The sequence below is a fragment of the Scardinius erythrophthalmus genome, assembly GCF_964197995.2.
Source record: "Scardinius erythrophthalmus genome assembly, chromosome: 22".
NCBI classification, from domain to species: domain Eukaryota; kingdom Metazoa; phylum Chordata; class Actinopteri; order Cypriniformes; family Leuciscidae; genus Scardinius; species Scardinius erythrophthalmus.
Window position 1 is genome coordinate 16738007 of NC_138242.1, and position 11445 is coordinate 16749451.

The 11445-nt window shown below is 39.7% G+C and overlaps 1 long non-coding RNA gene across 1 annotated transcript; it reads right to left on the bottom strand.

Moving 5' to 3' along the window:
• Positions 1–5948: 5948 nt before the first annotated feature.
• On the bottom strand, positions 5949–7387 carry LOC308682689. The gene is made up of 2 exons (XR_014029181.1): positions 7105–7387; positions 5949–6302 (listed from the first exon to the last, which is right to left on the bottom strand). It is a non-coding gene; the product is annotated as an uncharacterized lncRNA (long non-coding RNA).
• Between the last annotated feature and the right edge of the window lie 4058 nt (positions 7388–11445).

Below are 11445 nucleotides of genomic sequence, written 5' to 3' on the forward strand. Positions count from 1 at the left end.
AACCAAATGTAAAAAATCAGAGTTGTGTGTGTGTGTGTGTGTGTGTGTGTGTGTGTGTGTGTGTGTGTGTGTGTGCGTGTGTGTGTGTGAGTGAGTGCAAAAGTATTTGTGTGCGTGGATGTTTGTGTGTGTGTGTGAGTGTGTGAGTGTGTGTGTGTGTGTGTGTGTGTGTGTGTGTGTGTGTGTGTGTGTGTGTGTGTGTGTGTGTGTTAAATCCCACCTCTTCAATGTGTACAGTACATTTTTTCTGCATTTGTGGCTGATTTTGTTTGCTCTCTCTACAAAAGTCAAGAGCGTCATAATAAACACAACAAGGCTGTAAAAGCAGACTAGTGAGTAGAAGAGTTTACTTGTACAGCTGATGATGTTTAATGTCCCAGACAACCTCTGTAGTCACATTGAGCAAATTATTAGTAACCACCTTTTACAAGGCAAGTAAATAGCTTTTTAAAAAAAATCACAATAGGGTATTTCTGATGTATTTTATATTGTAGAAGAAAGCGTGAAAATATTTTCAGCCTGTGCTTTGAGCTTCACCACAGACCTTATTTCAGGCATTTAAAGGAACACGTCGACTTTTTGGGACTTTAGCTTATTCACTGTATCCCCCAGAATTAGATAAGTCCATCCATACATACCCTTTTCATCTCTGTGCGTGCCGTAACTCTGTCTGACCGAGCATAGGGTTGCCAACTCTCTGAAATGAAAATAAGGAACGGGGGGACACGCCCCCGTGACACGCCCCCGGACACGCCCCCCAAGGAATAATTTTTAAAAAAATAACTCCTGAAATGATGACTTCTAGTGAATATTGTGGAAACTAATTGATATATTTAGATAAATATATTTAATACATTGTAGCATATTATAATACAACTTATAGGCCTATAGAATAGCAAAGTAGGCCTAATCAATATACAAGACTGAACCACATAAGTTAGATGTGAAATATAAAGCCTATCATGATCATTTTGCCAACAATGAACCATGGATTTGTTTAGTTTATAATACATTTTATTTTTAACTTAAACAAATACAACATCTAACATTCAAAACTTCTGTAGCCTTGTGCAAACTTATTCAATAGAATTAGACTTCTAGAATGTTCTTTCCAGTGCAAAAAATATATTTTTTATTTAATTAGACAACATTTTAAGGAGGTGTAGTGCAAATATATTTATATAATTATATTTCCATTATAGTTAACTTTCTTTCCAGTGCAAAACAATAATATAAAAACATAAATAAAAAAGCTAATAAAGAAAATCTAAAATATTGCACTCAAATTCTGCATTCAAGCAATACAACACCTGTAGGCTATGTATGCACATGGAAAATCTCACAGAAATAAATAAACCTCCAGACTAAGCACATTGTGCAGCTATTTTTTCCATGTGTACTTTTTTTATTTCTTTACAATGTTAGACTAAACCTGTACTATCTCTTTTAATATAATCACTTTCTTATGAACTAATTTGAGTTTTAAAATTACATAGCCTACCATATCAGCTGGAGACGTCTGACGGACAAGGAACCGTGACATCGCTCGGCCGTGTATTCATTGTCCCTCACGCATTCCAGCCACGGGTAGTCATTTTCCCATTCAATTCTATATTTTTGTGCTCTTTTCTTTTTCGCCGGCTGCTCGGAGGAAGTCATTTTTACATTTCCCGCTGTTGTCACGTCGTCCGTAAAAGCGCAATATGTGAAAGTCTATTTAATTCAGTATTCGCGCGCTGAGACGCTGCTTTGGATGTTTGCGTTCATGAAACTTGACCTGCACACGTCCTGTAATAATGTAGGGAACCACTCGGTATACTTAAATCAGGTAACAGTTCATGTTTTACTTTACTTACATTTAGTTTTCATCCAAATAACATGTGCTGAGTGAGTGAACAATCAGCAATCAAGAGCATCCAACAGAAGTGCGCTCTCTCTCTCTCTCTCTCTCTCTCTCTCTCTCTCTCTCTCTCTCTCTCTCTCTCTCTCTCTCTCTCTCTCGTCAGTTAACGTTAATAATAAGCTGCCTGATGCCTCGTTTTATTTTCTTTGCCATTGACATCCGACTGAACAAACTTTCCACTGATGTCTGTTTAAAGGGATGTGCTCGACCAGCTCGCGCGTCTATGCCTCACAGTTCACCTCCACAAAGCACTCGCGGCGGCCAGTTTCGTTATGCAAAATGTACGTGGTATCGGTGCGTGGTATCGGCGAATTTTTATGAGTACGAGTACGAGTATATGAGGACAGTATCGGCCCGATCCCCGATGCCAGTATCGGTATCGGGCCATCCCTAATTAAAATAAATGTCATCTTACTACTTTCTTACTACTTTAGTGCCTGATTTAAAACAGGCAGAATGCTAGATCTAATAAGTCTGTAATCGTAATTTCAATGTTTTTGGTCAAATTTCGAAAGTGTTGGCAAGTAACCATGGTATAAGAGGAATAATCCACGGCTAGGTATGCATTACATGATTTTAATGCACTTCACGTCGGGGTGGGGTTTTGCTTCCAAATCATTATCCCTTAAAGGTGCAGTATGTAATATTGACAGCTAGTGGTTGAAATAGGTACTGCAGTCCAAATAAAAAAAAATGGAAAGAGTTGTTTCCCCGCCCCCTCCTCCTCAGACTCAACGCGGGTTGATTGATTGAGGACACACAACAGGAGCGAGAACAATTGACAATGGAAGACAAGGAGACTTGCACACTTGTAAGTTGATAAATTAATTTATCCATGTTTTTATATGTTCCCATTCATAGAGATTTTTAGATGGATGCCGAAGCTTTTTAAGTCAGGTAGAATCTGTGATCTCGGACCCAAAATACTAATAATAATAATAAATAATAATATTTAGCTCAAAATACCTCACAGATTACTTTTTACAGCATGTTAAAATTGTTCCTTTATGAGGGTGAGCAAAAACATGTCGTTTTGTGTGTCCCTTTAAATGCAAATGAGCTGTCACTCCGGGCACAGAGGGCAGAGCTTCAAGAGCTTGTGAGTGTTAGCAGCTCCGATTACCTCATGCAGACAAGCACTAAAATGCCAGAAACTGTTCGGACATTGATGGAGAGACTCAAGAAGAAGAAATGACAACATGTAGAATGTAACAAGACATTGGCCGTTTCTCAATATGCGTTCTTGTCTGTACTTGTGTTCTTGTGGACTTGTGAAACGTCATCAGTCGTTGCCCAAGTACTGTCCCAATACACAAGTTCGCATTTTGGCAAGAACGGTTAAAAATCCCGGAAGTGTTCTTGACACGCCCATTTTACCGAGGATGCAGCGGTTGGTAACTTGTTTGAACTTAACGGCAGAAATATCCCAGCATTCATTTCGGCATTCGAGGAAGGAGATCGCCAAGTCAATACAGTAAGTTGTTTTTCTACAATTTCGTACGCTATTTCATCACTAAATTCACTTCTGAGAACATTTGATGCAAGAAATCAACTGTGTAGATTTCAAATATTGGCATTTTTACGAAAATTGTTGGCGATTCGAAAATGTGCTCAAACGTTTTCGGAAGTGAGAATCTCTATAAGCGCCTGAGGGTGTTAAGTTAGCTTAAGTTAGCTAGCGAGCAAACCGGCCAGTCTGCTCACAGACTCGTTTTACCCTACAGCCAAGAGACCATTGCAGCAGACACCAGCGGAGCAATAATGGCAGAGGAAAGCCAGACCCACAACTGTAAGAAAGTTTTACTTTTCGTACCGCTGTTATTATGTAGGCTAATTGCATTCTGAATATGTGATATCATTTTAATTGAAACCAAGGGACATCTGAGGAAACCGCAGCATTAATTACATGGCGAGCGGCCAACGAGGTTCTCTTCACTGGTCGGAGGAATTCCTCCAAAAATGGATGGGAGTGAGTAACAACATGCATAATCTGTTTGTTGTTGTTGTTTTTTTACTACAGACTGTTGTATAAAAAGAATTGTACGCTAGCCTAGGGGTAGTCGGTCGATTGGTGTGTTTGGTTGTGTCTGCCAGCCTGTCAGAAGAGTTTTATGCACCAAAATGAAAGAAAACAAATAAATACTTTAAAGCTAAGAAAGCAAATATTAAATAAAATATCTAAGAAGTTGTGTAGCCTAAGTTACATTTTAGTCTGTTGATGTGATTTAAAGTGGGTTGTAGTGTGGTATGAAACACTGCTAAATACTAACGTTAGTGTCAAGCAAAATAAACAGTACAGGTGACATTTATGATTTGGTTATGATATGAATGCAGAAAGTTATATGGAGGCAGCATTGCACTTAAGTGTATGATAGTACTGTCACTGTGTCTGGTTTGTGTTCCCTGGGTGTCCACTAGAGGTCCTCTTCCCGCACGGTGTCCTACACTCTGTTACTACATTTCCCATGATCCTATCTGTCACTGAGTGTTCATTGTGTTCAGCTGACTGTTTCTCGTCACCTTGTTTAGCACTTGTGTGTGTATATATACCCTGTCAGTTTCAGTGTTTGTCACGGAGACCTTGTTTAATGTCCTCACACTTCTGTTCCTGTTTGCTGCCTGTTCTTGTTCTTGTTCTTGTTCTTGTTCTTGTTCTTGTTCATATTCTTGGATTGACTTATTGGATTTTGACCATTTGCCTGAACTGATTGTGAGTACGGATTACCCCAATAAATTAACTGCACTTGGATCTCTCTCTTTTGTGTGTGATTCGTGACAGAAGGACTCCGTCACCTAAGAGATCCAGCATGATGGGGTTCCGTATCCTCCCTCTACTGATGGCAAAATGAGGCTTCCTGAAACACTGAGGCTGCGTTCGAAACCGCATACTCAATGAGTAGGTACTTAATTTCAATGAGTACTTACTTAACGAGCGCTAAAAGAGTAGGTACTTTATAGCCAGATCTCGTTGAGTATGAATGAGAACCGGACATCTGCCATGTTGACGATATCATGTGACCTACGACGCGTTATCACACGCGCAACAACTTAAAAGATTTGAACGACACGTTTAATTCATCTATCTGTAAATATCATGATATTGATTAAACTTTCTCATTTTGTGGTCTTTTTGAAGAAACTGCTGCCCATTTATTTTGTGAGTACATTTAGGGTTGATTTAAGTTCTTATATTTAACCCTACTAATGTGACCCACCGTTTTATCCTTAACGATATTTATTTTTATTACGAAATCCCAAAATTGTCATCTCTTGAATATGTTGTTAATTTCTTTATTTTATATCCAAACATTTTCATCCATAAGCAAAAGTGGCTTACTGCTTTGTTTTCCTCTTTTTCTTGTTAAATTTAACTATCGTTTCATCCCTCAGGCCTATAAATAACAGAAAATGCATTTTTTTAAAATGTATTATATGATTATTTAAGAAAATATATATTGATATTCAACCTTATAGGTTTTTTCCTGTGTATAAAATCTCATAATATGTTTGCAAACCCATGATATATATATATATATATATATGTATAAATACATACATACATATACATACATACATTTACCTCACATTTACTCGACAGCCCTACCTAGAACGGTTTTCCTCAGCGTTTGTAATGTCTGCACAAAGGGAGATTCACCTTTGGAGAAAACTGTTGATTTTATACTCGAAAAATATAAGTATCATTATTAAAAATTAATATTACCCCAGAATGAATTGCATTGCTCCCAGCCCAAAACATACAATAATAACAACGATAAATGCTGATCAATTAATTATATTACTTTTTACTGTAAATTATATAATTCAATAAAACAAACAAAATGTAATGTATATCATATGACATAGCTATGCATGAATACACTCTAGATGTGTATATAGTGAGAACATCTACATTTTCCTTCAAACAATAAATAAAGCATTAATTAATTGTATTTTATTTACTGACAACAATGAGAAATATTAATAAATTAGTAAAAGAATGAATCAAAGTCACCATCACACAATAAACAAATGCATATACAAGTCAACACATGAAACAAAGCTTTATTACAATCATGTATGTAGGCTACAGGCACTGAACCCCACATCCTTCTGCCATCTCAACACAGCGGTGCCCATTCTGCAGATTTATTCTGATGAATCAGCTGACCGCCAGAGGTGAGCCGTTCCCTTGTGCCTGAGGTTGTTGCGTGATGTGTTGTGCTTCACAATCTGAGGCAATAAAGGCAGGTGGAGTGATGGTGGGTCTCATGAGGGCAGGTGGAGGTTCTCATAAGGGCAGGTGGAGTGATGGAGGGTCTCATCCATGGCACCATCTCCAGGATTCAGCTCTGTGCTCTTCGTCCTCAGTGCTCACACCAGTCTGCTGACATTTCAGATCCTACAAAATGCACAAACATAACACAAAAGCAGTAATTTTAACAGCACAATGTCATTTGATTTCAGTATTATTTAGAAGACAAAAATGCTTTTTTCCACAAATGCCGCCATCATCTTTCTTTGCAGGTCCTGCTCCACCACAAAAGCTGTGCAGCAAATGCACAGAACTCAAGAATCAGAAAAGTGCTGTAATAGCTCTGTTTGAAATTACAATAATTAAAATAAACTACAACTTAATATTTAAATAGTTGTTGTTATCCATTTCTGTAATGTCACAAAGTCTTTGATGGCAGCATTCAGCTTCATGAGCCACTCTAACATCCAGACCAGACTCACGTTACCTCTGTGATTTATGAGCTCAACACTACATTTACATGTTGAGGTTGTTTTAACTTTTAGTTTTTATCCAATATAAATGTTCCTCAATTTATCAACTAATGGACAAATAAAATAGATAACTTATGTTTAGTTACTTTATAGATTTGTTCTACATAATAGCACACATACATCACTCAGATGCCTATTTCATATAGTAATCTGCAATTCTTATAGAAGAGTTTCTTGCCAGATATTAAATAGACATTTAGTAATTGTATTTAAGATGTATACGGTTTAAAATGTATACAAATCCACTTTGGAGACGTATGTGTCCTTACTGGAGCTTCTCTGTTAGCTATACATAATAAAATGTGATTTACAGCAAAATCACAAATAGCCTATACAGCGTCTTTACACCTTAAACAATTCAACAGTTTACTGTACAGTAGTTCAACACATGCGATCATTTGATTTGTAATACTCACATTTGAGTCTCGTCCGTCATCCTTTCCGTCACGTTCGAGTATGACCTATCCTTCTTCTTTTTTTTTGTGACGTATCCTCTCGCGTGGCCTCCTGGGATAGAAGAGTATCCATCGGTCGAGCACTCAAAAATCTGGCTGAAAGCAGTAAGCCATCCGGGAACTTCTCGCCTACTCTTTTATGAATACTGATGTTTCGAACGTACTGCTTCCTTCACGTACTGTTTTCGCCTACTATATAGTAGGAAAGTAGGCATATTCGAACGCACTTAAGTCCGAATCTCGCGATAATTAGTACGTCACCCAGGTAATTCTCGCCTACTCTTTTGGATTCGTACATACTTTTTCGCTCGCCTACTCTTTTTCCCATACTAAATAGTAGGGAAGTATGCGGTTTCGAACGCAGCCAGTGACCTCGCAGGCCATTGCTTCAGCTAAAGGTTCATTACTCGAAGCTTCATTCAACATTGCTCACTAGTGACATCTAGCGACCGTGCAAAGAAATAGCAGACAAATTAATTCATTCTGAACCAGTGCCCCCCCGTCCCGTTTTATGTATTTATTTATTTTCTTCTCACTGTTAATGTCTGTAACCTTTCATTTGCAATAATAAAAAGACCTGAGCAGACATTTTTGCCTGAGTATAAAATAAAATATGTATTTTTCTCTGTCTGAATTTACTTGTGCAGAGACAACTGTCACACACAGTTCATTAATTATTCATAAATTGTTTGGATAGTGACAGTATGAACAACAAAAGTGAGATTGTGTTGAGTGCAGTGCTTATGGTGGAGGGAGTGTAATAAAGCAAACTACAACAGAAAAGTGTGGGGTGGGAAAGATGAATAATTGTTTCTGGGGGGTTTTGTGCGTTGAACTGTTTCTACTTTTATTGCAGTGTTGTGCTTATGGGACTGGGGATATAGAGGAGCAAACTGCAACACTGCAGTTTGAGGTGGGTGAAGGAAGAATTACAAATGATTTTTATTGAGGAACAGAATCTTTTCAAGTGTGTTGGGGTTTAGACGATTCTTCTTCTTGGACAAAACCTCTCCAGCCTTGGAAAAGATCCTTTCACATGGAACAGAGGATGCAGGGGAACATAAAAACACCAGTGCCAGGTGATATAAATGAGGATACATCAGCTTGTGTTGAGCCCAATATAGTAGTGGATCCTCAGATCTTGTGAGATTCACTTCTGTTAAATAGCGGTCCACTTCTACAGTAGGATCTGCTGTTGCACTTGAGCTCCTTCTGCTGTGATGAACCGTGCTATCCAATAGATGCCAAAGGTCACCTAAAAATAAAGGAACAAAGAAAAAAAAATCCATTAACAATGGTTCAACAGTACTAAACACTAATGTGAACATTCACACAACAAAGACATATACTACTTACTGTTGTTTGAAGATTGACCTGCTTCTGAAGAGGCTGGCAGCTGAGCTGGGGGTGTGTCGGTGGAAGCAGATTGGAGACCAGAACTTCTGATTACAGAAGCAACTTCAGACTTTAATCTTGATACCGCTTCTTGCAGTTTCCCTTGACTTAAGAATCCCAGCTTTTTTAATCTGGGATCCAATAACGTGGGCATGGTCATCACACTTATTGATTCCAAATTTACTGCATGTTCCCTGACCCTCCGTACAAGGCTGTCACCCAGCTACTTTGTTAGATTAGAATTGAGGCCTTCTAGCTTGCTCGTTACAGCGTGATTAAGCATCTTCATCATTGGTATCACTTTGGAAGCAGACACCCTTTTCTCTGCCGAAAGCTCTACTGTAGTCTGCCGGAAAGGGCCAAGCACATCTAAAGCATCCCGAACTTCCTCATACTCCAGGGCTGTAGGAGGGGTGATGTCAGTCTTTAGAGAGGCCAGGGCTGCCCCCACTGGCTCTCTCAGCTGATACAGACGTTCCAGCATGTTAAAAGTGCTGTTCCAGCGAGTGTCCACTTCAATTATCATTTTCAGCACTGGTCTCCCCATCTGCTCCTGTACTTGGGCCAGTCTCTCCTTTGCTGTAGTGCTGGTTCGGAAATAGGTCACAAGTTTCCTACATTTAGATCGAATGTCGTTGAAGGTGCTGATGTCATCAAAAGATTTTCTCACAATAAGGTTTAGAGCATGTGCAATGCATATTGCATGCCTAACATTCAGTGACCTTACACATGCTATCATGTTGGCTGCAGCATCAGTTACCAGGCACTTCACTTTATCCTTTATGCCCCACTCCTCCATGAGCTTGGTATGTCCAGCAGCCAAGTTCTCAGCAGTATGGCTGTTAGGGAAATGCTCTACACCAAGTAAAATAGTGCAGAGCTTGTCATTGTCATCTATGAAATGGCAAGTAACTGCTAGGTAGGCATCCATGTTTAGGGATGTCCACATGTCCGAGGTAAGGCTTATAGCCGCAACTTTCTGCAGCTGCTCTCTGGCCTTCTCCTTAGCCTCCTTATATTTATGCTCAACCATGATCTTCAAAGCCTGTGAATAAAAATAAATGCAGAAAATAAATACTTTAAACTGTGCATGCTCATGCAGTGCTCGATAATGCCTGAGCATGGAGGAGGTGTTATTGATGTATGTCAGCTCCTTCAGGCACAGCAAGCATTTCACCTTGAAACATAAATTAATAGACATGAAATATAATACAGTTATATAGTGAGGATAATTTTAATATTAAGACAGAATTTTGTTTTATAATAATAATACATTTACCTTATTCTGACCAACCATTTAAAAAAACTCCCAGACTGGGGAGGTTTTCCTCTTTCTTGCTGACTCCATTACAAGGAAACAAAAAAAGCAAACAAATCCAAAAAGGCAATCCAAATCAAAAAGCAGTCCAGTCCAGGTCCAAAAATCCAAAGCAATCCAAATAATCTTATGTAATTAATATATACTATACTATACTAATATATACTATACTATAATATACTATAATTAATAATAACAATATACTATAACTAATCTAACCTGATATAATGTAATAATATATAACCCTAACACATATATGACACAATAAAGACGATGACACAACTCTCTAACTCTCTAACTCTGACTCTCTGATTCTACTACAACTGATTCTACAACTCCTGACAACACCCACAAAGAGGCGCGAGTTTCGAACCCCTTTTATCCGGAAGCGACACTCAGACCGAACCGATGACGTATCCACACAAACCGAGGCCTCGTTTGTCATCAGTCACGTGATTTTCACTTAAACAATACAAGCCTCGAATCGCGGCTTCATCTGGCACGCCCATTTTTTCTCGACACACGCTCCGACGCCTCGGTTCATATGTCACATCACTACCTCCCTCCTACCACGGAGAGAGAGAGAAAAAAATTGTCCCAAAATGTCCAAAATTTGAGCTTTCGTCAGCAGGGCCTGCCGGTGGGTTGCATAGCTCAGTCATTTTGGACGCTCTCAAGAGGAATGGGATACAATGAGGCAGCATTAAAAGAAATTTTTAATACCTGTCTTGATGACCCATTGCCGGGATGGGAAATGAAGGGTCTGGAAGTCTTGGACTTTTGGGGTTTTACCAGATACCTTGAGCATCGGAGTCAGTGGGATACAGCAGTCACGTCTGGGTCTCCTGAGAAGATGACCGACACACCTGAGCTGGTGAGTGGAACTTCCCCTAAGGCGGTGGGCTCGAGGCTACTGTCTTGCCATCGTAGGCGGAGAAGGAGGAAGGTCACGTCTGTCGATCCAGAGACTGTTCACGTCATGCCTGCCGAGCCTGTGTCTTCGGACAAGATGGCCGCCACCGAGCCTGTTCACGTCACGCCTGCCGAGCCTGTTCATGTCACGCCTGCCGAGCCTGTGTCTTCGGACAAGAAGGCCACCGCCGAGCCTGTTCACGTCAAGGCATGGGATGATAACCGGTTTCAAGGTTTACCGCGGTTTGAAAAAGTCACGGTTTCAAAACCGCAAAAAAAAAAGTTATACCGTTCCTACGATATGTGCATTTTTTGTGTCGTCAAAGTGAAAGCGCAGAACTCCCTACTAGATTGTGTGTGTGCGTACCTGCAGCGAAAACAATGCAGCCCCTCCCCCACCGGTTACTGCTGGCAGGCGCGTGTATGTGATTGTGCACGCGATCCGCAGTCAGTGAGACTCAGCAGTAATTTAAGTTCAGGATGGCCGAAGGAGGTGAACCCCCACAACTTTTCCCCCCATCAAAAAAGACCAAGTCAGCGGTGTGGGATTTTTTGGGGTACCGGAAAAATTCTGACGGCCACGGCTTGGAAGAGGAAGGTCAACCGACATGCAAATCATGTTTAAAAAGAGTCGCTGCTAAAGGAGGCAATACATCAAATATGATTTCTCATCTACG